This window comes from Anser brachyrhynchus (genome assembly GCF_964034855.1).
Source record: "Anser brachyrhynchus genome assembly, chromosome: 20".
NCBI classification, from domain to species: domain Eukaryota; kingdom Metazoa; phylum Chordata; class Aves; order Anseriformes; family Anatidae; genus Anser; species Anser brachyrhynchus.
The window spans coordinates 2,481,302-2,508,833 of record NC_137713.1 but is presented as its reverse complement, the minus strand read 5'-3'; the positions used below and the strand labels follow the sequence as shown (position 1 = coordinate 2,508,833).

The following is a 27,532-nucleotide window of genomic DNA, read 5'->3' as shown; positions in this document are numbered from 1 at the left end:
GGGCAGCGCTCATTTTTCTCCCCACGTTCAGAGCTGCCAGCAATGCTAATGCGAGTGTCACAGGCGTGTTGAGGGGGAAGGAGGAAGCTGCTACTACGGCCTAATCCTGTGTCTGCTGGAACTGTTTTTTTATAGTGGGTTTTACAGGGGCGTGATTTGATCCTCTGATTTTTTCCGGGGTCCCTGTTTCTAAATCCATGTGGCTAGAGTCATGTCCAGGATTACTGGGGACGTGTGCGTAGGAGGAAAGGGATAAGGAAATTGTCTACCGAGACGTGCTGCTTCTCAGAGCAGGCTGTCGGCTTCTGCCATCATTTTTGGAAGTTATGTGACATGGCTAAATCTGAAAAAGGACCTCTGGGGGGACCCCCTTATGGTTGTGTGCACCTTTGGCTCCTGTTCTGTGTGAAAGCTGAATGCTGTTCAGCTCTCTGTGTTGCATCTTCATCTTTCCGTTTTGCTTTTGGGACCGCAGAACTAGGGAGCAGGTTGCAAAATTAGGACCCTGATTTTGAAAGAACAGGTGAAAGAGACTGAAAAGAGCTGATGCAGCAAAGGAAACTTACTACTATTAGGTGACAATTTTGTTTTTCTTCTTGAAGGGTTAACTGCTTCCAGATGCAGACCGTGTGCTGAAATTGCACCAAAAGCACAGGGGTAGTGAGCCAGGTTCCCCAGTGCAGTGAAAGCATCAGGAGATGGCGTTGGCAGAGACCTGGGGCCAGCCGTTTTGCTTGGCTCGAGGCCGTCTGCGCAGAAAGGGAGGAGGGGGAGGGAGGATGGTGATGCTCAGAGGTCCGGAGTGGGAAGAAGGTCCTTCTCAGCCTCTGCCCATGTGAGATCCGTGGTTGTTTGATAGCCAAATGCTTCTCTTTTCCACTTGTGGTTGGTGGTCGTCTGTGCACGTGGGACTGAGGCTGGCACCCACGCGGAAGGAGGACACCTCTTCGATAACTGAGCGTTGGCCAAGTTTAGCACAGCATATTGGGCTCCCCCCTGGTTCCTCCTATTCCTCTTCATCCTCTTATTATTGTTATTTTTTCCCCTCGAAGAAGCTTTATTCATTTCTGAAGCGTGCATTAATATCGGCAGCATTAGGCAGCCCCAGTATGTCTCGTTGCTGTGTGCCTCACTAATTCTCACTATTAGGCCACCTGCTGACAACTCCCGAATGGAGCCGTATCCCTCTGTCAGAGTTCACCATGAATAAACATGAAAGAGACAAATGAGGCAGCGCTGGCGCTTGCTTTGCAGCCAGCCGTGCGTTATTGCCCGCCCGGCACCGCACGCAGATGGTGGGGTTCCCCCCGGTGGGTGCAGCACCCCTCTGGGGGCCTCCGCGCCCCGGCTGAGAGAGGCGGCTGCTCCTCGGGCGTGGGTTGGGGTCCTCGTGGAGAACCTGGGGTTGGACCTCTTCTTCAGACCTCTTCTTCTGGTGCTTGGGAGCCCCAAGTGTAAATGATGTGGCCCAGCCACACCGGGGTTGGCAAACCAGGCATGTTCCCCGCAGCTTTTGGGGAGCCCTGCAAGCACTGGATTGCTTTCTGGGGACGGCCAGGCTTTCCCAAGTGAAACCTTTGTGGACTTCAAACAGATGAAGCAAAATCAGTGAAATTGCTCTGGACTGTAATTAGTTTAAATTTCCGAGCGCATGGGGTTAGTAGAGATGGGTTCGCTGACAAACGTGGCCTTGAGGGGAAGCTGGCTATCAGCAAGTGATGCTGGTCATGGGTTAACGTGCCCTGCAGACCCTCCCAGCTGCCTCTTGGAAGATGCTTTCATGGTTGAGGCAGGAAAAAGCCTCTGTAGATTTTGAGGCAGTGACAGAAGCAACAGGTATTGTTGCAGAGAGCTGCAGACGCAGGGCTGTTGGTGCCCTCTTGGCACCTAAGCTGTGGGGTCAGGCTCGGTTGAAGGAAGGCACCGAAACAGTGAATATCTCTTCCTTTCCTTTTCTTTCAGTCCTCTTAAACCTTCTTTAATCAGAAAACAGAGCTTGGGACCAAATATCAAAGGGTTTTTTTAAATGCTTCTTTGCAGGAAATTAGATGTTTTTAAATGAAACACAAAATTTTGGCCTTTTCCTGAAAATGAACTTTTCTTTGAAGTTTTCCTGTGGCCAGAAAGCATTCTTTTCGTGATGTATAGCTCTGGGGCTATGTCACCGGAGGAGAAAAGAGCTGTGAGAGCAGGGAGAATGGCTTTGCCAGGGCTTCTCTAAAACCTGCATGTTCTGCTTTAACAGACATGACACCTGATTTCTGTAATGGTTTCCCTGGGCTCTAGGACATCTGCTGGGTAACAAGGCTAGTGCGTGAACTTCTAAGGGACGTCGCTCCTGTTGTACACATCACGCTTAAAACCGTGCACAGGCATCTATAACAAAGGCATGTCTCGAGCTCCCGGAGGTGGCTGCAGCAGCAGTGGAGCTGCACGGAGGCAGGACCGTGTGTAGGTGAGCGCTCTAAATCCCCGGATCACAAAGGCTCAGGGGCCATATCCACAAACCAACGCCGCTTCTTTCCCTTCGACCCCCATCTCCTCCTGCCACTCTTTGATTTCTCCTCTTGCCTCAGATTTACAGCTACCTTGTCCAAATATATTACAGGAAATAAAGGATAAAATGCTTTAAAAAACCTACCTTCCCGAGCAGACTTTGGTTGAAAATAAATGAGCTGGTTTGTTATATTGCTCAGCCTCTGTCACGTGAAGGTGAGGCCTCCTTTTTTATTATTATTATTTTTTATTGCTGCCCATTTGCCTTCATTATAATTTATTTGTTAATCCGTGCTCCAGCTCATGAATTTTGCATTTGGGGAGGTGGAGGAAAAGGGGAGGGGGGCTCAGAGCACCAGCACCGCTGCTGGCCCCCTTAAAGGTGAAGGACACGGGTGGAGGGTAGGGCTGCCTTCCTGGCCTTCCATCATCCTTTTAAAAGGCAAATATGCAGTCAGCAAAAAAAAAAAAAGGAAGAAAAAAGATAAAGACATCCCAATTAATAATTATTCCAATGGCCTTGCCGGGATTCAGAACCTGACAGGTCAGAGAGGACAAACGCAACCCACTTTCTCCTGAGCTCTTGTCCTCAGGTGAGCTGATGGCTTCTGCGTTGTGCTTCCATGTCTCCCATGCCAACTTTCCTTCCTTCCTTTTCTCTTTTTTTTTTTTTTTATGAGGCATCCTGAGTGTAAAAAATATGGCCTGCCTTTATGGTGCTCCAGCACGAATGAAGCTATAAAATTATGAACAGTTTTTATGATGGCTATTCAGGGGATGCTTTTATATTGATGGTACGCATGCTGTATCTATCTTTTTTCCTTTCTTTTTTTGCGTCCCTTCTTTCCCTGAAAAAGATGGCAGTATATGTGTGTGGGGGGAGAAGGATTTCCAAGGCGGGGGGGGAACCTGTGTAACTATTTTTCATGCATTTAATATATTAATTATCCAGTAAATGCTCCCTAGGCTGTACTTGGGATGCCGAAGAATGACAGCTTTTCAACGAAGCTCCAAAGGCAGCCCATCAGCCCACAGTGTATTATGTCGGAGAGGTCAGGGTGGGGTTAATGTAACTTTTTATTTGCTGATTTTTCATAGACGGGAGCAAAGCTGGTAAGGGGAAAAAGAGAGAGACTGAAAAGAAGGTGCAAAAAGAGCAGAGATAATGGCAAGTCTGCTCCGTCCCCCTCCTGCCTCCCAGCCCACTCGTGGCAGATAGGGCGATTATGCTAACGAGGCGCCCGCAGCCTCCTCGGGATGCTCCTTCTCCAGGGGCTCCTCCGCAGAAACGCGGACAAAAGTCTGCCAGGGGAAAGTCTCTGGAAAAGGCAACAAGAAGAAGAAATCCCATATGCAATAACTAAACTCAAAATAGACCATCCATCTTCGCCAAAAATAGAAATACCTCGGCAAACCGTGCAGCGGGAAAGCTTGGCTACTCAGCGGGATCTGTGAAGCAAAAGGCACGGGAAATGCGAGCGGGATGTGCGGGAGGGAAGCGAGGCCAAAGCTGCTTCTGCTTCCTCGCCCAGCTTTTGGGAAGGGCACGGCTCTGGGCCATCGGTGGCAGCCCTGGGCTAATGGGTGTCAGTGTTCGAGCACTGACCTCGGAGCTGTTAGAGATTTAATTTTTATTTAAAAGGCCTGTAAATGATCCTGGGAAAGATATATTCTTAAAAAAAAAAAAAAGCCTACATAAACTGAAGTGGGAAAGCTTTTTAAAAAAAATAAAAAATAAAATGAAAATTTTAATCATTTAGTTAGAATTTCTATCACGAAGTCTGCGGTGACTGTGCAGGAGGGTTTGTGTAGCTTTAGGATCTGCCCCGTCAGGTAGAGGTTGCTCATACAAGGCTTTTTTTTTTTTAATAATTTCAGCTAATAAACAATTTTAAAGCGTACCTTTGCGGTCAAAGTATCTTCATGCATGCTATATACATTGGAATGAAGAATGAACGTGCAGTGGAGGGGTGTGTTCGTGCCTACATGTTTACCCAGTGGTTTAGTGATGCTCCTATTACATCTGAGCTGCGTTAAAACATTTCCTAGCGAGTGTAATTACTACGGCTCCGTTCTTTGTGTCACCCATATTTTAACGCACGGCTCCAAACACCAGAGTTTAACAGGTAGGGGTGGTCACGCTGTGCCCTTTGAGCAACTGAGCTCGTCCTGTGTTGCCTTCACTTCTCAGCATTGGTGTGGGACGGGGGGGGGGGGGGGGGTCCAGGCTGCAGAATGGGTGCTGTGAGGGGAACGGGGCTCCCGTGGGACACCCGAGGGTGCTGCACCCCGAGGGAAAGTTTGGGGTTTGTTTTTCCCTGACCTACAAAGAGCACCTCTGGTGGGTGCCCCTCGCTGCCCGATGGCGAGTCCAGCCTGTTTTGTATCCCAGGCAGAAGGCAAAATGGTCCATATTTAATATTGTGGCCGTTTTCCCCCTACATGTTACATTAAGACTGTGTAGGCTCCACGTAGCTTGCCGCTGCTGCCTGGTGTCACAGCGTAACTGTAATAAATGCTCGTTTGGTCACAGGCCTGTTAGAGATCAGGCTGCGGGGTGAAATTCTAGCAGGTGTAACAGCGATTTCGGCAGAGGTTTTTTTGTTTTAAAAGCGGGTGTCAGAGCTGCACCGGGCCACAAGAGCAAAACCTGTGTGGGGACCCAGGAAGAAGAGATGCCCACGAGCCCCGTGCCCTGCACCTGCTTCCCCTGTGCCATCGAGACAGGGATTTACTTTGCATGTGTGGGTTTATTTGGGGGGCTTTCCTGGATATCCGCAGCCTCCAATACAAGCTTTGGGGTCAGGAATGGATTATAGGGATGAATGAAAAGTTATCAGCTGGCCGATAAGCCTCCTCTGCAGCCAGATCGCAGGGCACAGCAGCGTGGAGGCCCAGCACCTCCAGCTTACTGTGCACCAGAGGAATTTTTGAGCACTTTGGTTAATTTCACAACAGAGAAATACATTCATACAACTGTGTACTATTGCAAAATGACACCTAGGAAACAGTGTTTTTTTTTTTTTTAAAAAAAGCAGTAGTCTCTCCCTTGATTTTCTTAAGGTGACTGTCAGTTTTAATAGACCTCCAAAAGCAGACTCTGGGAAGACCTTACGTGTTTTACAAAGCCTGGTATAAATAGGACAGTTTTAAAATTTATTTCACCAAATGATGCCTTCACAATTTATGGGCTAATGTCAGTGCTAAAACCCTGCACTGGACTGGAAGCAGAACTGTAGTCGAATGACCTTCCTTATTCTACTTCAGTGACTGCATCCGCAGGGAAGAGCAACTGAAACATCAAAGCTTGGTTTTGTTCCCTGCATCTCTGGAAATTTCGTGCGAGCGCAGAGAGGGGAAGTGGCAACGTGCCGTTGTGATTTTGCCTGTTTTCTTTGCCACCAGCAATTGTTCCCTCCCAGCGACTCCACGTGCCGTGAAATCTTTGTTCTCTCTCTGTCTGCACCAAAACCACCCTGAGCTGGGGTTGAAATTCTTTGGTTCTTCCAAAAGCTTTGTGCCGTTTCCAAGCCTTAGCGAGGTCAACAGTGCCTCAACACTAGTCAACACTAGGACCCGAGCGAATGTGTATATTCTTAGCACAGAGGGAGAAAACTGAGGCAGGCCGACAGCAACTGCCTCCAGAGTTTGTATTGCAGCTCATCAGGAGGCCCCCGGTGCCGCAGCAGTGACTGAGTCTTACAGTAAGAGGGCTCTACGTTTATCTACTCTTACCACCTGTAACTGCGGGTTTAGGGGGTTGGAAATGTATTAGTAAAACTTGGGGCAAATGTTGGAGAAGTTGGGTCTGGATATAAAATGCTCTGCCTCGGAGAAGAAACGGCGGTGTTCTGCTCTATGTGATGGCTTGCACAGGGCTCGTCTCAGGTGTGAGACCTTTCCCCATCTCTGCTAATGCTAAAGGCAGGCACAGAGCATGCTGATGGGTTAGAGGCTTGCTAGGAAGATGCTGTGGATGAGAACAAAACTGGGAGGGGGTGAAGGGAGGGAGGCTCTGCTTTCTTCGCCACCTGGCTCGCAGACTAGCGCTGCTTTTGTTTCCCAAATAATCCTCAGCGTTAGAAGGCAGATCTTCCTTTGGCACCGCCACGCGCCAGGTTGCCTCCCCGCAGAAGCCCAGCACTGTGCTGAGCTCAGGTGGTGCTCCGAGAGCTGCCCTAACGCTGGCTTGCGCCGCCGGAGACCCACGCGTGCTAGGGGAGAGGGGTGTGCCGGAGGGAAGTGGTGCGGGTGGTTATGCGGGTGCAACACGGGAGAGCTCCTGGTTTGGGGTTTTTCTTCTGACTACTGGTTTTTAGAGCTGAATCCTCCAACGATTCGTGTTTTAGGGTCAGTGCCAACCATCCAGACGAGCTGCGGAGGAAGGATCTATTTTTGCTGCAGTGTATTTTTAACCTCTTTTTTGTTGTTCCAAACGCGTTCGCGCCAGACTTGGGAACAAACAAAACCCGCGAGGAGCCCAGTGAGACTTTGTCACTTGTTAATACCTGAACGAAGCCTGCTGTGACGCAGGGGCCCTCTTGTTCTCCTGCAGCGAGTCATGCGGGGGGCTGTTTGGGGCGAGCTGAGCTGTTTTGCTGGGCGGGGACACGGGGTGACCCCGCAGAGCGCTGCCGTCCCGCCAGGCACGCGCTGCTCCCTGCCCCTCCTGCGGAGGGAGGTGAGATGCGTGCCCTCAGCTAGAGGTACCTGCGCGCAAACCCACAAGAGCATCATTTGAAATTCTAATTGCCGCGGTACAGAGCTCTTCAAACCGCTCAGCATTTGCATTTGTTGCAGAGTGGCCTCAGCTGCGGTGGTGGTGTGCTCCTCCACAGCACCCCAAGATGCTCGATGCCTCAACGCTGGTGCGTGGGTGTCTGCAAACTGTCATCTTTGCTCAAGAAAAATATTTTTCTGACACTGTGTACGTATCTTAGCGCACATATACGTGTAGTTTCCTTTAGTGTAGCTGCGTGTGAGTGCACGGCAGCTGTGTGGCTGTACGTGTACGTGATACACGAGGCCTTGATCCTTCCCTATGTTCCGCTCCCACCATGTGAGCGGTTCAGTCCCACTCTAAGGATATTTGTTAGCGAAATGAAGGTGTTAGACGGAGGCTGAGCGTGTTTTAAATTTTTTTTCTTTATTAGTATTCTGTCTTACTGCTCAGTTATGTAATCACAGATGTCGCTGTGATTTGTGCATATGTTTCCCGTTAAAACACGAGCAAACAGCCGCGTCGCCTCCGCCAGCGCGCTGGAAACCCGCGACTTCGGAAAGGTGCCGGGGGCAGGCAGGTGAGGGGAGGAAAGGAGTGGTCAGTAAAACCCAGACCATTACTGAAAATAATCAGGAGCAGTTGGCAACCCTGCTCCTGCATATTCGCCAAGTGCTCGGTGATTCAGCCCTTCTCCATTTTCAGGCCAACGCGGCCGTCACTCTGAATTATTTTCAGTGAGCACTTCTATATCTCATGTCAGTTCCCAGTTCGAACCCATCACCGAGTGTCGAGGCTGCGACGTGCCGTACATGCCGATGAGCGTCCCCCCCCTCCCCTGCGTTGCTATTAACCTTTCCTTTTACCAGAGTTACCCCTTTGTCCTGCTGCAGTTTGCAGTGGCTGATAGAAGCAGCTGCCTGTGGCCAAACGAACATCACATTTACATTTTCTTTCTTGAACCGAAGAGTGAGACGCAGAATTGCAGTAAATGATCTCCCCTTTCTCTTTCTACCTCCCCCCCCATCGTCTTTAATGCATTGCCTAGAAATCTATTTCTTATCTAATTTTACTAGATGGATCAACAGGGCTGAGAATGTAACCCTTTGTCATCTATGGAAATCTTTTTATCCCATAAAAATGATTAGATTTGATGCAATTAGGATTATGAGGAGGTGGGGGGGAGCCTGAGACAGTGTGCCTTGCCTGCTGCTGGCTGCTGACACATTAACAGCCTGTTTATTAACTGCTTTACATTTGGGCTACGAGCGATGCATTCTTATGCCTGATAAGCCCAGAGAAACGGACACGTGCGCTGATAGGAAATGCGAGCCTCACTTTTTTTTTTTTTGGCTGTCCCCCTCCCACCCTTCTGCATATGGATCTAGGAGGAGGGTTTTAGCTCGGAAGCAACCCGCAGCCGCTGGAAAGCTGCAGCTTCCAATTTGCTGCCTCTCCAAGTGGCGGCTTGCGCTCGCATCTGCTCCGGCAGGAGATGCGTGACCGCCGCTCTGCTCCTCTTCCCCCTGCGATGCTGGGGCGGGTTTGAGGGGTTCCCGCGTTGGCTTTCTTTGGACCAGGCTGGGCTGGAACCGCTCGTCCTCCTCTGCCAAACGCCACCGTGCCGCTCAGCCCCGCATCCTGTGTTCCTCCATGGGGCTGTGCTGCCCAGGGCCCGACCTCAGCTGGCCATTGATGGGTGCCTCGTGCTGCAGGGCAGAAAGGAGCTTCTCCCTGTGCACCCTGCAGGAAAGCACCATGGCCTTAATGCCACCTTCAGGGCGGGGGCTTCATGCCTTGGTGTGTGCTGTGACCGCAGCTCCTACCCCCCCCGCCAAGGGCTCTGGGGACGCGGGGCTCCTGCACTGCGCAGATGGGCTATGCAGGGCACCTGCCTGCCTTCCCCACCAGGTTGTTGCGTTCCTCTGTGTGCGACTTGTTCGGTAATTGCTCTTCTGTCTTTGCCTGAGAACACGTGAGGAAAATTGCTCCTGAGCCTCCCTTTGCCTCTTTCCCTGTTTGAGGCAAATAACTCTGGGTTGAGGGAAAGCAGTGTAAGCTGGTACAGGGCTCAAAGAAGACACCTAAACCCAAAGGAATAGGTTTACTGTGTCCTAGCAATTAATAAACTGAAGCTAAATAAGCCGTACGTTGCTGTCCTTGAAGGAGGTAACAGCGGGATGTGTCCTGTGCCCCCTGACCTGGCGCACAAGCTCTGAACGCGGGGCTCCCCTGGCAGGCGTTAAGGCGGTGCCGATGCTGGAGGCGCTTCTCCGGCACGTCAAAAAGGAAGGACAAAACCCAGCCTTTGTTTCTCGTGGGTGAGACTATTTAACTTCCAAATGCCTGTTCCTTAATAGCAATGCAATTATTTTTCATATTTTTTTTTGTTTGCAGATCACAAATAGTGTTACAATGTAGCTCGCCAGCCCCATCCCCTCCATTTTTTTCCGGTCATCTGCATTTTAATCGCAGCTCGTTTCGTGACTTTGCTTCGAGTTTCTAAAAATAACTTCGGGAACAAGTTTAACGATAGCAGCTGCGCACACCCCGCTCTGTCACGCTGTGCCTGCCTCGAAAATCAGCTCCCAGCAGTTAGCAGAGACCCGCTGTGTCGGCGCTGTCTGACGGACAGCTGCTGCGCCGCGCTGCCGCCGGGCTGAGCCCGCAGCCGTCGTGCCACGAGCAGCCCCGATGCTGCTGCCCCGCGAGGTGCGGGGGTCAGGAGATTGCTCCTGCGAGGTACCGGGGAAACACAATGTTAAGTCCTTGCAAGGATTTATCTTCACCGTTCTTATCAGTTAACAGCTTCCCTTTACGAATCGGAGCTGCTGGGACCTTTGGAGAGATTGGCCTGCCCAAAGCTGTGTCCCAGGACCTGAACACGTTCGTGCGTCTTACAGTAATGATGTTTTAAATTGTTTTAGTGGTAAAAAGATGCAGACGACGTGTTACTTTTGCAAAAGGGTACTGTATGTCGGCTATTCCCTTTTTCTTAACAAGGAGAGAACAAGCTGGCATGGCTCTGTGCTGTGCAGGAGGTGTGTTAAACAGGATAAGGGTTGTGCCGTAGGTTGTCTGTATCAGGATCAGCTCTCCTTTTTTTTATTTTTAATTATTAATTTTGAACCGAGGAGATATTTTGTTGGACAATGGTAAATCTCTTCAGTCCTCTCAAACTGAATAGGTGCAAAGAAGCCCAGGAGCCTGCGTTAGCACCTAGGAATCGAGGCAGCGACCTCACGCTTTGGCACCCCCTTGTCTCCGTGTCCCAGCAGAGACGTGGGATGGGACGAGCGTGTCTAGGAAGGGATGTTTATTGGCTTTGTTTCCCGCTGGAGAGGCGATTAGTCAGCCCCTCGTTACTAGGAGCAAAGCAGCAGTTCCTTCCTGGGCCACTGCGATCCGCAGCACTAAACGAGACCTCGGTAACTTTAGCACGTGGAGCGTATTTAGCGATTTGCAATTAATGCACAGCCTTGCCGGCGCTTCCACGGCCACTCTCTGTGCTCCAGGGAGACGAGCCCGCATCGGCCACTTGAAATGCCAGCAGCAAGGCCCTCGAGGTCTTGCAGCATCTTGGCTCCTGCCCTGCTGCAGTTCCCTCCTGCCCAGCGAGGTGAAGGCCCAGCCCGGAGCCATCTCGGGCTGTAGATGTGCCAATGTTGTGCCTCCCCCCTTGACTTCCAATTGAAAAAGATTACAAATAATGTTAAATAATATTGTTTATAACCTCAGGGCTGTTTTCAAAGGTGTATAGACCAGTTGTCAACAGGCAGAGAGGTAAGGAAGGGAAGGGAAATTATAGGCTGCACAAAAGAGGAAAGTAAAAGTGAAAGCTCCATAAAAGAAAGTGGAACTATTATGGAGCAAAATGCCAACTCATTACAAAACAGCCAAATAAGAGAGAAATACAGCTTTACCCGTAATAGCAGTTTACAAGGGAACATTGTATTGCAACATAACGGTGGTGCTATAATTTGCTCTAACAACTCCAATTATGCCTTTTATTGATTTGGCAACACATTTAATAGGAGTAGCCACACCTCTTGTGTTACAAATCATTAAAGGTGTTGAACAGTGTAATTTTAAAATTGTCCTTCTCCTACAGATGTCAGTGTGACAGCATAATTTCCCCTGATTTCTGCTATGTAAACAGTGCGTTACAGTAATTTCCCCCTTACAAAGCAGAAATGTTGTCAGCCTGGGTTTTTTTTGTGCAGAAACATCCATTTAATATTTTCCCCCCAGTCTATTCTCCTAATTGCTGTTTTTTCCCCTTTTTCCTTTTTCTTTCTTTTTTTTCTTATCTTTGGAAAATAAACATGCTGTTTTGCCATCTTCTACAGCAACCTTAATTGCTACTTAAATCTTCAATATGCACTTAACATTGGGGAGGTAGAACCCTTTTGGTTCAATTCTGTTCCACTTCACTCGAGTAGCATTTCAGGGCTGGTTAAAAGCCACGCAGCTCCTGGTGGCAGTGCTGACAGGTGATCACGATTCCAGCGCTGGCTTCCTTGCAAAACTCAGAAAAGCTCCTCCGAAAAAAAAAAAAAAAATCAAAAGTTTTTTGTTTTCTTTCCACCACGGAGAATCTGAATTTTGTGTAGAAAGGGAGGGAAAAGCTCTCTTGCGTTCAGACACGTGCAAGACCTCGAGCAGCCTGTCTGTGCGGGACGGGCTCCGGAGCCAGGTCTGCCCTCCCCGAGCCCTGAACAAAAGCTGAGCTTTGGGGGAAGCAGGAGATGGATGGCAGGGCAGGACTCGACATTTGTGCTGCTTAGAAGCTGAGGCAGCGTTTCTCAGGCTCCGAGGACCCTGCTAAGCTGTGCAGACCCTGCCTGCAGCTCGTGCCTGGCGGGCAGGAGGGATTTTCCTGCTGGGTGCCAGGGCAGCGCGGCTCGCGGGGCCGGGCAGACAAAGACGGCGTCTCCCACTCTCTATAAGCACATGCAGGCAGCGACGTGTGTAAATGAACCTGACAGGCTCTTTGGAAAACAAATAGAGGCCACCAACCACGTTCTTGGCACGCCAACATGCCACATGTTTACACCGAAAGTGCCACCGTGCCCTGCGTGCCCGCTCCTGCGGGCCGGGCCCCTGGGCAGCAGCGGAGCGGGGCCCGGCTGTGTTTGTCTGGCTCCAGCAAACTGTCTCATTAACAGCTGTGCGGAGCAGGGCAGGAAGAAGGAAAACCCCGGGGAGGGTGACGTTTTTCACGCTGCGGTGAGTAAAGCAGCAGTGCGTCCCGCTGCCAGGGCTGACCCCGTCCGCCCCATCTGCCCGCGCAGAACAAAGCGCGCGGCCTGGAGCTGCGACGACTGCGTGGCCGCCAGCCCTGCCCAGGGGGCTCCCCGGCGTTTCACACGTGTGTGTGTGTGTGTGTGCATTTCACACGGGTGTGTGCCACCAGGTGCCAGACACAGCTACCGGGCTCCTCGGCTGCCCAAAGTGCTCGGTGCCATCCTGGCCGAGGCAGGGCTGCGGGCCCTGTCGGCTGGACGAGGTGGGGGGGCGACGGCTGTCACCGTGGCCCCGGGGCTTGCTCTGCTGCCTGCGTTAGTGCCTTGTCCTGCGGTGCTGGAGGAGGGACGAGCTCAGCGTTTGCAAGGAGTCGTTTTTTGGCCACCCACACCGTGCACGTCAGGGCCCTGGATCGCAGCGTGCAGCTCCCAGGGGCTGGGGGGACACTTTGGTACTTGGAAGAGGAGGCTTTGCGGCCAGGAGGGCTGATCACAGCTCTCATTGCTAGGTTATCTCTGCAGGGGCACGAAGGAAAACAAACTGTCTGGTATTTGCCAAACAAAACCCTATAACGTTCCCACCCATGCCTGGTGATCTTGAATTAAGCCGGAAGCCGAAGCGCTGGCTGTGATGGGAACCTGGGCAAATTATTAACCAAGACTGACTTTATTGGGTTAACTTAAACTCGGTTGTGGAAATTTGATGAGCAAAGCCACTCTGTTTTCACAGACACACAAACTTGTGAATAGCTCCTGGTACGGCCTGGTCACCAGCGTAGCATCACTCCGCACGTTGCATTCACCCTTCCTGGGTAAAGGAGCAGCACTGCATTTCTGCGAAATGAAAATCGCTTTTTCAGAAGTTTTCTCTAGATGCTGGCAAAAGATACTGTGCATATAAACGTTCGTTAGGGTGGGTATAGAAAAGCGCTGGAGAAAAAGTCTTAGGGTAAGTGAAACCAGTATAAAAAACAAGGCTGTCAGAGCTGAGGGCAGCAGCAGGAGCGCTGTGGTGCTGCCGTGCCCTTGTCCTGTGCTCGTCCTGCTGCGGGCTCTGGCTCCTCGTGGGATCTGGTGGGTGCAAAACCAGCTGAGCCGCTGTCAGCCGAGCACAGTGGGGTGGCGGCAGGCCCTGCAGAGCTACGGGCAGGGGAGCTTTGTCACAGCCTGGTGGATGTGGTGCTCCATAAGAGGAGTGATGCGCGGAGCCGCTGCGTGACTCGCCTGGGATGGCGGTGGCAAAATTAAAGCGTAGTTCTCCGAAGGTGTAAAACCGGTGCTGCTTCCAAGAAGTTTGACTGCACTAAAAAAGCCAAACACAAAGGGCTCTTCCCCTTTTTAGCAAGGGGCATGTGCCTTGGGGCCCAGGGGTGCCCCCTGTTAAAGGCTGGGTGCTGGGGGGGGTGCGGCTGGGCAGGGCCCCCCGGCTGCACAGCCCCGTCCGTGCGGGGACCCGGCTGATGTCGGGCGCTGAGCGTTGCATTAACTCCAGGCTTTTCTGGGAAGGAAATTTGTTTTGCCAGAACTAATCATTCACATGCATTTTTCATTAGCATTATTATCCTAAAGAAAGGCTGCTGTAGAGAGCTGGCAAAGAGAGGAGATATTTGCTACCTCCAGGGGAATTTTACAAAGGGAGAAGGAAGGGGGGGAGCGGAGCTGAACAGCAGCTCCTGTTGGTATTCTGGTGTGATGCATCTGAGCTGATCTTCCCAATCAGTTCCGACTTAATACCAAAGCCTGCTCAAATATACAAATCATAAGCAAAGATTTTGGAGGGGTTTATGTGGCTTGGTTTGCCTAGGTCTTCTCTGGATAGAAATTATGAATTATTTTGCCTTTCCTGGTTTATACAACCATTATCAGAGAAAATTACTCCTTGTGCCAGGTCCCTCATTGTTTGCCAGGTTTGCGTTGGATTTGCCACATGCGTGCGGGCTAAAAAGTGAACCCGGAAGGCCTCTGTTACGTCTGCTTTAATGGAAGCAGAGAGCAGGAGTGCGGTGCGTGTCTCTTTATGCTTCCCTGTTCCCTGGATAGTTGTGGGATCTCGGTGTCTTTTTAAACTATCAAGGGAGAGCAGAAATAGGGCGGCACACAGGGAGAGGATGGCGAGTCCTTGAGAGAAGTTCTTTAGAAAGGAGGGGGGCTTAAAAAGAAAATAGAGTGGGTGAGTGAGTGGTGCTGTGTGCGCCAGGAAACGTGAGAGCTTGTCTTGGGCGTTCCTGTTGGGGTCATAGGGAAATCCGCTAAAGAAAGACGGCATTAAATCCAGCAAAGTGCTACCAAAAGCTATTTGATCTGACCAAGTGTCTGCAGGAGCCGGGGAGCAGAACCAGGAGCTCCGGGGCCAGCCCCTCCGTGCTGCCCTGGCTCCTCCGCTCCTGCTGCTGTGAGAGCTCCCCAGTGCCTGGCGGACCCCAGTCCCCGTGGCTTTGTGCCATCCCTGCCCTCGGCAAGCTTTGAGGGTGGGAAGGTCCTGGGGGCGTCTGCGGGACTGCAGCTCCATCAGGAACCCATCACCGGGCTGCCGGTGGCACGGCGAGAGGCCCCCTGAGAGCTGCTTGCTGGGGATTTGCCCCCAGCTCTGGGGGCTGAAAACCCGCGCAGGATTTCCAGGGGCAGTCGGGAGACACGCAGCGAGGATGTTGGCTTTAAGCAGCCAGCGGCCAGGCTGCAGACTGGGGCATCGCTGAGCGCGGTGGATACGCAGCGGGGTGATAAATGGGCAGAGCGAGGCGTGCTGGGTGCGGATACCGAATCGTCACCGCCCCGCTGGGGACCCGGCGCTGCTGGCCTCGTGCTGTGGCTCCTGACACTGCTGGGGGGGCTGAGGGCCAAGAGAGGAAAGGAGAGGGGGAAGAGGTGGATGCACAACGTGGTTTCTCTGTAAATGCGTAGCACGGCACCAAGAAGGGTTTAAAAAACAAAACAAAAAAAAACAAACAAAGAAAAAAACCCTCTTGGTGAGGAATCTTTACCTTGGTGTGGATATAAAACAAATTAGCTGTGATGCAAACAGGAGGCTGGGGGAGGCTGCGGCTGTGATTGCTGGTGGGAGGATGCAGAAAGTAGGGCGATTCCTCTTCTTATAATGATTTTGGTTCCATTTAAGTTGGAGATCAGATGCTCCCCAGTGAAGATATAAATTATAATGGCACCAAACTTCAGCGCCAATAAGCTCCCCAAATTTATTTGCATTCGTCATCTGGCAGTTTCATTTACAGTGAAGAAACTTTCACTGTGGATCAGATCTTTTTAATATTTCCTCATAACTTCCCGGTGACAATCAGCTTTTCCATTAGGAGAGATCAGACACATAAGTAATACTGAGAGAGCTGCATGAATACCAAGTCATTCATTAGGAGCAATGCCACCGCGATGAATGCTGAGTGAATAGACAGTGAGGGGACTCTGAAAATTAAAGGTTATTCTGGGTTCATTAACTTCTGCACTCCCTTCTAAAACAAAACCTTGGGTGAGAGCAGCCTTTGACTCCTAAACGGGATCTCCTTGTCCCCTAATTTAAAAAATATTAACATCATTTAACTGTTTCCCCTTGCTGCTTAATATATAAAATAAAAAAAAAAAGTGTTGGAATTACTGCTCACGCAAGTGACAAGCGCAGACAGCGCTGGGTGTGCGAACATCTGCTCTGCTCGCCTCTCCCCACGCGGCCTCGCTGTGCCTCTGCCTCGATTTTCAGTGCCTCTTCCTTGCATTAATTGGCCCCGAGGGCTGCCCGGATCCCCCCGGGGAGGTCCCTGGGTCCAGCCCAGCCCAGCGTGGCTCGTGGTAGTATCCAGGGGGGCGCAAACCTCCATCGCCCACGCTGGTGTCCCCTTCTGGCATGGCACAACGGGCTTGGGCAGAGCCATGAGCAGGGCTGGGGGCATCCATCACAGGGCTCCTGGTTGGGTTTCTCCCTCGAGGATGCCCAGCACCCATCCCGGTCCCTGTCTCGACGTCCTCAGGAGCGTCGTGTGAGCCAGCGATGGCAGTAGGCGGAGGACAGCCGTCAGCCCGGTGCAGCCATTAATGCCGTGTAGCGGCTGGATAACACGTCCTTGGTGCTGAAACCCAACGTTTTTCACTGAAACATGCTTTTTCCTGCTCCGTGCTCGCGTTCTTAACCAAACAGGCTGATTCCCTTGTCGGAGCAGTGGATGAGGCTGTTTCAAACAGCGTTTCTAAAGCCCCCGGTAATTCCTAGGTGCAGATAGGGGAGTGCAGCTCTCAGCAGCACACTGTAATGCCAGGAATATTATTCCTTCCTTGCGAGGTCTTCACGTTTCTGCTATTTTATTCTGATTTTTTGTGTGTGTACATGCATGATCTGCCTTTAGCCAAACAGAAAAATGAAGCCGAATGTACTTTGGTACCAAAACTAGTTTCTTTATCACAGCCTCGAAGGCAGCAGATGCAGTAGGTAGGACAGGGGTTGCTACCGAGCGATGTGTTGGTGGTGGGTGTTGGAGCATGCGGAGAAAATGTCACTCAGGTGGTCAGAGAGAGCAAGCTGTCCCTGTGCTATTTTTATCCCAGGCACCATAACACAGTTATGCTTTCCTGGGCTGTTTTTTTAAGCATTTGGGTTATTTCCTGTAAATGTCACTCGTGTATGGGCGATATTGCTGGGTGATGGGCAGATTGGTTGAGGACCAACAGACAAAAATGGAGTCATTGCATACAGACGCGCCTGGGAGGAAGGGCTGGTTGTTTAGCTCGTTTGTTAATCACAGACAATTACAAGTTTTCATCCCTCTCAGATTTGCCCCGAACACGTGGCTGCTTTGGCGATGGAGAGGTGACCACCAAGTCCCCCGAGGGGCTTTCTGCTCCTGCTTCGTTTGGAGGGCAGCAGCAGAGGTGCTGTGTTGATAATCTTAAGGGAAATCACTTGCTACTCATTTTCTCTTCCTCTGGGCCCTTGGTTCGTAGCAGCAGCCCTGGTTTTCCAGGTTTGCTCGTTCGGTTGTGCTTGTTGCGTGGGCTGCTGGCTCATCCAGCTTGACTCAGCCAACAGCGCTGACGCCTTGGTGTAGGAAAGCTCCGAAGCCGTTTGTCTCCCTCTAGCGCGGTGTTGAGCCCGGCCTTGAGCTCGTTGCCTTCTCCTGGGCGCACGCAGTGCCTTCTGCCACTGCCTGGGGTATTCCAGATGCAGGATGTGGCCCTCGGGCACGGGTGACCTGGGGGACGAGGCGTGCGGCACTGTCCTCCTGTCCTCCGCGGGGCTGGAGGCAGCACCGTGCCGTCCCCTGCATCCACGTTCCTGCGGGGTGGGGAGAAGAAGCATCACATCCCTTTTATTTTCCCTCTCCCTACGTGGGTTAATCTGCTCGGCTCTTTAACCTGCGAGCCGGAGGAATTCTCAGCCCCCGACAATGGGAAGCTGCTGAGCTGGGGCTGGGGGAGGCGGAGAGGATGGGGAAAGCGCCTGGAAGAGCCGGGAGGTGGGGCTGGCTGCTGAGATAAAATATCCTCCCGAATTTCTGGCTGGAAAATTATGCTGATGGTGGAAGGCGAGAGGTTAAACTGAGGCAGAAAAGTTTGTGTCAGCCCTTTTTTGATTTCTCCCATCCGCAATCGCCACCTCCTTGTCTCTCCTTTCTCCCCCTACCCCACCGTGCCGTACCCCCCTCCCCGTTTGGGAAGAAGGAGGTTTTGCTGTCTTTGTATTTTAACTGTAGCAAAAAGATTAAATTGTTTACGAGCTGTGAGCCCCGGCTGCCTGGATGAGCTGGGAGAGACAAAGATAGACAGTCTAATTCTCCGGTGTACTTTGTGCTTCCGTCCCCCTGCGCTGCCACTAATTCTTTTATCTGGCCCCAACACTCCAGGCATTATGTGCATTCATAAAAAAAAAAAAAAAGGAAAAAAAAAAACCTAACTGAAGCAGGCAAAATTACTGTTCTCTGCGCTTTACCTCTGATAACAATCTCTTGAATACTGATTACTTTTTTTTTCCCCAACACAAAGCGACCAACACAAGTTGGTCTTTAACCCTTTATCTTTAGCAAGCAGAAAGACACGAGGAACATCTTACTCAGTTGGAAAAAAAAATAGCATACAGAAGAATTACTGTTATCTCCTAGCCAGAAGAGGAACAGCAGAGATAAGAAAAGCCTGAAGAATTAAAAGGAACGTTGCATTTGGGCTGTAAATTCGTGCTGAAGCTGGTTCTATTTGTCTGTCACTAGGGTTCATAATTTTTCGAGGTTGTTTTGATAGACTTATTGTGAAGACTGCATAGAAAACTCATCAGCATTTGTTGCCTCTGAGCATTATTGTCAGTGGTAACCGCATGGTTATAGACTGGAGGAAGATAATGGTTGAAGTATAAAGGAGATAAAGGCAAAACCTCTTCTCATTAAGGGCTATCTCCACCTCTGCAGACTCTACAGTATTGAGTGACTGGCGCTAGTGCATTGGGCATAAATTATAGCAAAAAAACTAAAGGCAGCATCATTATTTCGAAAAAGTTATAATGACACGCCGCAAGCTTAAGACCTATTTACTCCCAAGGCTGACAATAAATACCGAGGGAGCTCGCTGCGGAGTGACCAGCGCCGCTCCCCACGGACTGTGCCCCGCGCACATCTGGCTGCAGCTGGGCTGTGCCGCCAGGGATCGGCTCGAGCCTGCAGCAGGCGTCCAGAACCCAGCTGATCCTTGCCGAATAGCACCACGACGGAGGCCAGGGAGAGGACTCGTCCTTGTTCCTCTAGAGGCAAAAAAAACGTCGTTTTTGTTTGAGGGATGCCTTCTGTTTTGGAAAATCCCACCGTTGGCCACAGCTTTCCCTGGAGGGGTGTGCTGAGGTGGTGCGGAGTAATCCGAAAGGGTGGGATGGAGCAGCGCGAGTTCCTCTGTAGAACCTATTGTCTTTACTGGGGCTGTCACGTTGTTTGCATTTGCTTTCTATTTTTTTTTTTCCCTCCAGATTGCTATTCTGCAAAGTGATGAAAGTCTCCTTTCTGCTGCTCCTTCTAGGTGCTGCTCTTTTCCCTTCTCATCCTCTGTTGCCTACGGTTTGATCTTTTTATCTTCAATGCTGCGGTGGGGGAAGAATTGTGTTCAATTCAAGTCAGGTCTGCACCAGATAGAACACACTACTTAAGTTGTTTTTACTAGGAAAGCTTGTAAAAACAAAAGCAGAACCAAAAAATCTCTGTATGCCTGTAACGCTGATTACCTGGAGCTTTCACAAGTACCTGCTAAATTGGAACTAGTTGGCAGAGGATTTTTTTGCAGCTGGAGAAACTGAGGCCCAGGAACTGGGCAAAGCTGTGAAGATCTGCTTGCGACGCCCTGCTTTGCCAGGGCCCAGGTCCCAGAGCCCTGCTTTAATGCCTAAACCAAGTGCCTTTTAGTCATTGTGCTGGATTAGCAGCCCTAGAGGCTCCTAATCTGCTATCCATATGGCGCACGCAGTGCGGGGATCTACCCGCTGATCTCCCTTTGTATTTCTAGGCTGATTAGATGGGACGGTCCCCTGAGATCACAAACCAGTATCATCTCCCCTGCCCATTTATTTCAGATTTTCTAGCATGCTGCCCCAAAGGATGACGCTGCCCTTGTGCTCCTCTCTCCCTCTGCACCACGGGCTGCTGAGTGCTGCCCTCCCCGCTTGGGTCGGAGCCCCCTCAGTGCTCCCACCGCTCCTGCTAAATTCACAGAAGTCTTCCATCGTTGCAGTAGGATGGTTTTGTGGGTGAGAGGAGCAGTGATGACCCTGGAATTGGGACAGTTGTGGCACTCTGGGACGGAGCAACACCTCGCTGGGGTCCCTTGGAAGTGCTCTGGCATTGCAGGCTACCCAAAAGTGGTGAGGAGCATCTCTGGGGCCGGGAGGACAGGGAGGATGGCCCTGCCATTTCTCCAGCTGTATGGGGAAGGTGAGGTGTGTGATAGCCCTCGCAGTTATTTAATCTGCTACGATCAAGCTGGTTCCTAGCAGCATATGGGCTCTGCCTATAATTCTGGAAGAAAATTGGGAGGAAATGTGAATTCTGGCTTCATTTCTGAAGCCTCCCGGTGACATAGTGCCCAGTCTGAAGGGAGATAAGAAGTGCGGTGAGGCTGTTGCGCTTGATTCGGAGGTTGCTCTGCTGTTGCCACCAAGTTATTGATAATTTTGTGCCTCACTACAAATCAAGGCAGGCCAAAGAGTTGATTGTTGATATCTGGTCTGTGCTCCTGGCTTCAGCTTTGTCAGCAGTACTGAAATCGGGTGGCGGGTTTGGGCTCCGGTTGGAAAGCACAGAGTTGTGCAAGCTTCTGGCAAACCTGGGCTTGAAGAAAGGGGAGGCTGAGCATTTTCACTGGTTTCATGAGTGATAACCCCAGGGTTGGCTGAAGAAATGTCACTCTAAATGCAGGTATCGACCTCAACTGAAATATTTTCATTTTATAGTGTGAAATGCCAACAATGATATCTACCTGACGGCTCCCAGATTATAATATCTGTTCCTTACCAGCACGGGTGCAAGCCTTCCATTCAGGCTTACAATGAGTACAAACATGGGTTGCAGTAATATTTCATTTTTGATGGCATAGCAGTGGTTTTTGATTATATAAATCAGGCTTTAGAAAAGGAATACGGCTTTGTGACTGACTGAATAAATAAGTAAATGCAAATGTAAAAGTCCTTACAAATAATAATAAAACCCACTGCTTTCGAATGGACATTCAGGATCAACTAGAAAACATTGCACTCGTGGTGTGAATAGGAGAAATCAGTTGGGTGCAGCATGCAGGCGGGTTCCTGATAAACTAATGCTCCTTCACACAATTTACAATCCAACTGAATTCATTTGCATGACAAAATTGGCTCGGGTATTCATGTGTTGCAGCAAGACAAGTGTAACATTACAAAGAACAAGTAACCATGGGGAAGGTTAATGCAGACAATAAGGAAATACAATGACATGAATCGGGTTCTTCTTTTGCCAACCTTTTATCTGAAATAGAAAAATAACAAGCTCCCACCCCCTGTTCCTTACTTGGGAGTAAAAGAGTTGTTTTATGGAAAAGGGGGGGGGAGAAAACGCGCAAAGTTGGCAAAGATCTGTAATTTCTCTTTTTCTACCTGGTGGATTTGAAACGTGTGTGTGTGCGAGGCAGGTGGGAGAGACGAAGGACGGGGCACTGGTGTTTCGGTGTAGGAGGGCGGGCGGTGTGATGTCCTGCTGGAGCCCATCCATCAGCACAGGCCGTGCGGCTCAGTGGAGCGGGGGGGCCTGGGGAGGTCACCGCCGTGGTGCTGGACCCTGACCTCTCCTAGCGGGAAGCCTCGGGTTGCTGAAATCCCCCTGTACTCTGTAAGCTTCTCTGAATACATTTTTGTTTTTTCCATAGGAGCGAGTTCCCTTAAGTGCTCTGCTGCAGACACGTGGTGCTTGGTGACAACACACTCAGGGTTTACTGGGGAATGAGGGGGGCAGAATTCTTGATTGTCACCTGCAAAGCCCATCATTATTATTAAGTTAAATTAGCGCTGCAAAAAGCTCTAAAAGGTGCAGGATGTGTTAATTATTTCCAGGCATTTTGGCAGTTAGTTTGACTTCGCAGCTTAGTGGGCTGAGGGCTTTTCCTTAAGGCCCTAAGTGCGGTTTCAGTGGGTCTCAAACCATGCAAAAGTCCTAAATTCCTTCCTCAGGGAGCTTTACTGGTGGTTTGGCACAACACCTAGCGCTGCGGGATCGGAGTCTTTTGAGCATCCCAGCAGAGTAAACACGCAGCCAGTGGTGCTTTATTGTACTTGCCATTGCTTGGTCCCTTCGGTAGGGGTCTGCGTTAACGTGTTCGGGCCTGGTGCTTTCAGGCCCGGAGCGATGTGCGAGTGCTCGCTCCTCATCCATCGGCAGGAGCAGGAGTCATCTCTCCTAACGTGAGCACTTGATAAATTCGGCATCTAGGGGTCACTTCACATTCCCTTCCCGTACGTGTACCCGTGCCAGGCTCAGCCTCTCCCCTCTCCTGGGCACCCATCTCCGGGGCCGACCTCAGCCCTCGCAGCTCCGCATCGGGAGCAGAGGCAGTGCTGTGCTGCCTGGGCTGCAGGCTCACAAAGCCGCTCTGGGTCCAGGGCTCTGGAAACCTGCCTCTGCAGGCTGCTCTCGGGGGTTTGCAGCCCACCGACACGTGGTGGCTGCCCCCAGAGCCAGGGCGGAGGAGACCCGAGCCTCGGAGGGCTTCCCGTGGGCTCGGAGGAGCCTCTGCTGCAGGACGCTTCGGTCGGACGCTGCCTCTCGCTCACGTCACTCGCGGCGCCGGCGTTGTGCAAACCTCTCGCAGCCGGAGAGGCTGCGTTGAGAGCGAATTCTAATTATTCCAGCCCGGAATTGCGAGGAGAGAAGAGCTGTGCTGGGTAATTGGCTAAATGCTTAGTGCAGGGGGGAAGCTGTCTGAGAACAAGGAAGGCGTCACTCTCCGCGAGCAGACGGCATCGTTTTGCTCATTGTTCTCGAGCTGGAGTGCTGAGCTCCCTTTCCAGCCGGGATTAGGAGCTCTGACACAGGCACTCGCCGAGCACGAGGGCCCCTCTCTGCATCAGCTTTGCTCAGCAGCGCAGCAGGCCTGTCCCTCAATTGCCATCCGCAACAAATCTGTAACAAGTTGACAAACGACTAATTTTAATTTAATCTTTCAGTTTCCGACTTAATGATGAAAGAAAAAAAAAAATCCAGGGGAAGGAAGTGCTCACCCGCATCTTCCCTTCACACCGTTCACGCAATGGGGGAGTTTCAGTGCAAAAATGGTTAGGAACACAATAAGAGCCTTACGTTTTTGAATTAAATTTAACCCCAGGGTGCCACTGCTTCAGAGCCTTTGGAGGCAGAGTTGTAAATCATGGCAGCAGATTCTGCTTCTGATGAGCACTTCCCATCATGATGACATTTAAACTATTAATTAATTAGGAGAGAGCAAGATGAGAAGATTTGGAATTCTCCCCTTTGGATAATTACTGTCAAACACATTTGTTACTGTAATGAACGAACAGGATGTGACTTCAGTGAGCGTGTTCTCCCTGCATGTGTGTGTTTTCACATTATCGTTTCAGCCTGCCTTAAAAGGAGGGAAAAAACAAAAAAAACAACAGAAAAACCCACTTTTTCCGTTGCAACTGTAAATAGAGGTTGTCTGTGTTTTGGGTGCTTTGGCAAAGCTGTAGTTGGGAAGAAGGGAACAGAAAACCAGAGTGAGCGTGGCCGACAGATACACCAGGACCCAGAGCCCGGTGGGTGCGCTGGCTCCTCGCGGTGCAGACCTGACTTGGGACTTGTGTTTGTGCAGGGCCGTTCGCCCTCTTAGCAAGCCAGTGCAAGGCGGTGGCAGCCTTTGGGAGCACAGCCCGTGGAGAAAGCTGCGAAGTGGGCACCACCGGAGACGGAGCAGTGCCAACCAAGATCTCCCCTGGCTTTGCCTGTGCCAGGCACTTTATTGAAGCTCTACCAGTGCCGCCCTCCTTTGCGAGCCTTCCCCATCCCTCTGTTCAAAAAGTGTCTTGAAAGCTTCCCCGGATTTCCCCGTCCCCACCTCTCTGAAGGCAGACACGGCTGCCTTACGGCGTCTCGGCTTCCTGCTAGCCGAGCTCCTTGTTTACTCCTCCGCTGTCGATGTGCCCTTTCGCAGATAATCAATCTTGCTTGGCAGGATCGATTAAAATGAAGTGCGGGTACTCCGCGTGCCGTGGCCTGGCGGGGTGGGTAACTCGGTCGCACCGCCGCGTCCCGAGCTGGGTGCGTGTGGCCGTGCTGGCTCACGGCTGGGGGCAGATACCTAGCTTAAAGGCTTTAAAAACCTGACCCTGCGTCAGGAGAGAGGAATGGGTGTTTGGGGCGTTCCTGGGTGGGCTTGGACAGGAGCTGGGCTGGAGTTTAAGGTCCCCCGCTGTCCTCGGTAGAAATTATTCTAATGGAAAAATCAATCTACAGTTATTTCATGGTAACCAAACACGTGGATTTTAATCTGAAATATCGTCGTTGTCATAAGAGTGCTTACCGTTTTCCTCGGAACTCCTGCCATTTGGGACGCTGATCTTTTCATCGGCTAACTGTAGAAATAGAAATAGTGAATTATTTTCTGGAAAATCAGATGCTGTTTCCAGTGGGAAAAGTAGTAGTAGGGATGTACTCTTGTGGGGGAATTAGGGCAAAATTTGCAGGATGTTTTTGGCTTTTTATTCCCCATGGGGGTTCAATGCAAAGCGTTCCATCTTTGCTCTTATTTCTGGGAAATCCAAACAAGAACATTACCAAGCCCCTAAATGACTTTGCTTTTTTTCCTCCAAGTACAACTGGTAAATTATTTTGCAGAGCTGAGCTCCCACGTCGCTCTGTCTTCCCGAGGCATTCAGGATGGCAGGACCACGGTGCTCCCTGCACAGCACCTGGAGCCGAGGTGGGCTCTGCCATGGGCAGCTTAGCTCAGACCCCCCCAGGGAAATTAATGCTGGAGGGGCAGGTCATCACAAGGTGGATTTATTTTATTTTGTGATAAGCATCTTTTCATTTTTAAGATCCATCGATTTAAAAAAAAATAATTATTATTATTATTTTGACAGAAAATATTGGGCTGTATGAGGAAACAGCTAAAATTTGAATCTCAATCGAGGGATATTTGAGGGGTGCGGTAGAATTAATTTTTGTGCTCTGGTATAAACAACGATGGTACTGGAAACCTTTGGAGACAGATAAATGCTTCGTATGTGGGTCGGAAAACATACAGTCAGTGAGCAACAATCATCTTTCTGGAGATTCTAGATAATCCGTGCTTCAAAGCAAAACCTGTGTTTTGGAATATTCATTCTCTGATATTCAAACATCCAACTTTGTTCTTCTAATTATTATTATTCTTTTGATGTTATATCAGACAAGTGCCATAAGGGTCTTAAAAAGGGCAAAATAATTATTTCCTTTATGTCTTAATACCCATGTGATGGGGAGGCTTTGGTGGAGGAAGGAATATTTTTTGACAAATCCAAAGGGGAAAGCTTGGCAACATGGTATAGTTGAGTGTAACCATAAATAAAACCCTGTGTGAATTCCCCCTTGGAGACACTACAGATCTATTGAACAGGGCACCCTCTCTATAAAAATTGTTCTTGAGAGGTAATAGCAAGCTATACATTATGAAAAAATATAGCACAGGGATTTGCTGTACTTGGAGCAAAACTATGAGAAAAATGGTGGGAGGTAATAAGGGATTGTCGTTCCATCCCATTAGAAATGTGTTTTATTCCAGACACCCAGATTTTATCTTCCCCCTGTACCTGAATTAGAAATGAAACTGCCAACTTTCTAGGATGTGCAGGAATCCACAGTAATGTGTTTTTCTTTTTTTTCCTTCCCTTTTCTTTTGGGGAAGCTAATTAGGGCAAACATAGATAAAACACACTGTGTGTTATGAGCTTGTAAATAATGGAAGAGGGTTTCCTGAGGAAATTAGCACTAGGACATGCAGGAAGCTATGAAATCAAATGCTACAAAAATATACTGTATTCTCTATATAGATTAAAATAATAATAAAAAACTAAAACCAGTCATGTACCGAAGGGAATCCTCTAGGATTTGACTGGCACAATCCTGTAAAAGAAGTTCAGTAAAAAAAAATCCACTCATTTCTAAAGAAATTTCCCAGATTAGATTTGTAAATCAAAAACCAATATATAACATGCAAGAATTGATCTGTTTTATATTCCTCAGTTACATTTTTGTGAAGCACATTTAGAAGATTTAGAACGTATTTGCGCCTGCTGGTTGAGCCATTATATGCTTGAGTTCATACATCTATTTGTGAGGCTATAAAACAGGCATCGACTACCCATGTAAATTGTGTTCTCCACAATAAATTATATGCATACTTGCAAAAATACATAACTGCTGTTGGTTGGCTTACGTAGACTGAATACTAATGATGTTTAAAGTTGTATTGTCCCTCTTCTCAGGCCTAATTTAGCCTCTACATCAAAAATTATGTAGGAAAAAACACTTTATCCTCTCACTGAGAAATAAAATGGCACTTACGGGCATCCACATATCTTTCTTTTATGAAACACCACCATTTTCATACTAATTTTAGCTGCATAGGGTTCATGGAAAAGTCTGTCTCATGCAACCCTCTTAGGAGACTTCAGCGTGTGTGTACATACGCAGCTACAGAAAATGTATTTTGGGGGGGGGTTTATATAAATGAATCGGGCTTTGTGATGCACGCTCACAGATAATACAAGCCTTTATGATGCTCAGAGTATTTTTAATTCCTGAAGTTCAGAGACTTGTGGTGGCACCCCGGGGTTCAGTGCAGAACTACGCCATCCTCGAGCAGGCTGGCAGCCCGTGCAGCAACACGCAGGAGCTGTGCACCTCCCTCTGCCTGATGGCCTTTGAGGCATGGCTGGCTTAACGGATTGATTTTGCTCGTTTTTTTTAATTGTGTTAAGAGCTGTGAAGTTGTGCCTCCTTCCTCAAAGGTTTGGGGCTGCCTCAGCTTCCCCAGCGGGGCTCGCTTACTGCAGGACACGCGGTTGCGCAGCCCGTGTGCCTGCCTGGTGGCCGGACCTCTCCCCGGGGGGTTTCCCTCCTTTAGAGCATTTTCTCCATTGTGCCCGTGTTCCCTCCCCTCCGTTAGGATCAGTCCTGCCTCCACAGCCAGCCCCGTGCCCACGGCTCTGCCTCGGCGAGGAGAATTTCCCCATCCTGCTCCTTCCCCACGCGGGCCGGCCGGGAATATGGATGCTGTCACACAGCTCCTCTGCTGCCCAACGATGTGTAGGAGAACAATATATCCCTTTTATTGGGCGCGCAACCGGGCAGAGGAAGGAGAGAGAAGCAAACCGCCTCCTTTTTCTTCACCCGGCATGTGCTGGTTTCCTTTTTTTTTTTTCTCCCTGACACACATCGTCAGCAGCAGCCCAGCCTCTCGCCCTGCCGTAATTTCGCAGAGCCCTCCCGAAGGGGACCCAGCCGAGGGGAGCGGCGTTCTCCAGCGGCACTGGGACGTGCTGCGGGTGGCTGTGCTGCCACGCAGGGAGGATGGCTGGATAACCCACCGCTGCTCCTCCAGC

At 50.2% G+C, this 27,532-nt stretch overlaps 1 protein-coding gene across 17 annotated transcripts in view; it reads left to right on the top strand.

Annotated features, from left to right (window-relative positions):
• The window catches only part of LOC308181013 (uncharacterized protein), a 163,073-nt gene that overhangs the window by 39,322 nt on the left and 96,219 nt on the right, over nucleotides 1-27,532 (top strand). For 3 of the 17 annotated variants that reach the window (XR_013941276.1, XR_013941280.1, XR_013941283.1), the window contains exon 2: nucleotides 2,287-2,455. The exons of 11 other annotated variants lie outside the window; for them this stretch is intronic. The gene's annotated coding sequence lies outside the window, so the exon portion shown is untranslated. Of the gene's footprint in view, nucleotides 1-2,286; nucleotides 2,456-2,576; nucleotides 2,713-3,594; nucleotides 4,609-27,532 lie in introns of those variants that run through there. 3 more of the 17 variants (XR_013941285.1, XR_013941286.1, XR_013941287.1) reach the window with 3 other exon arrangements.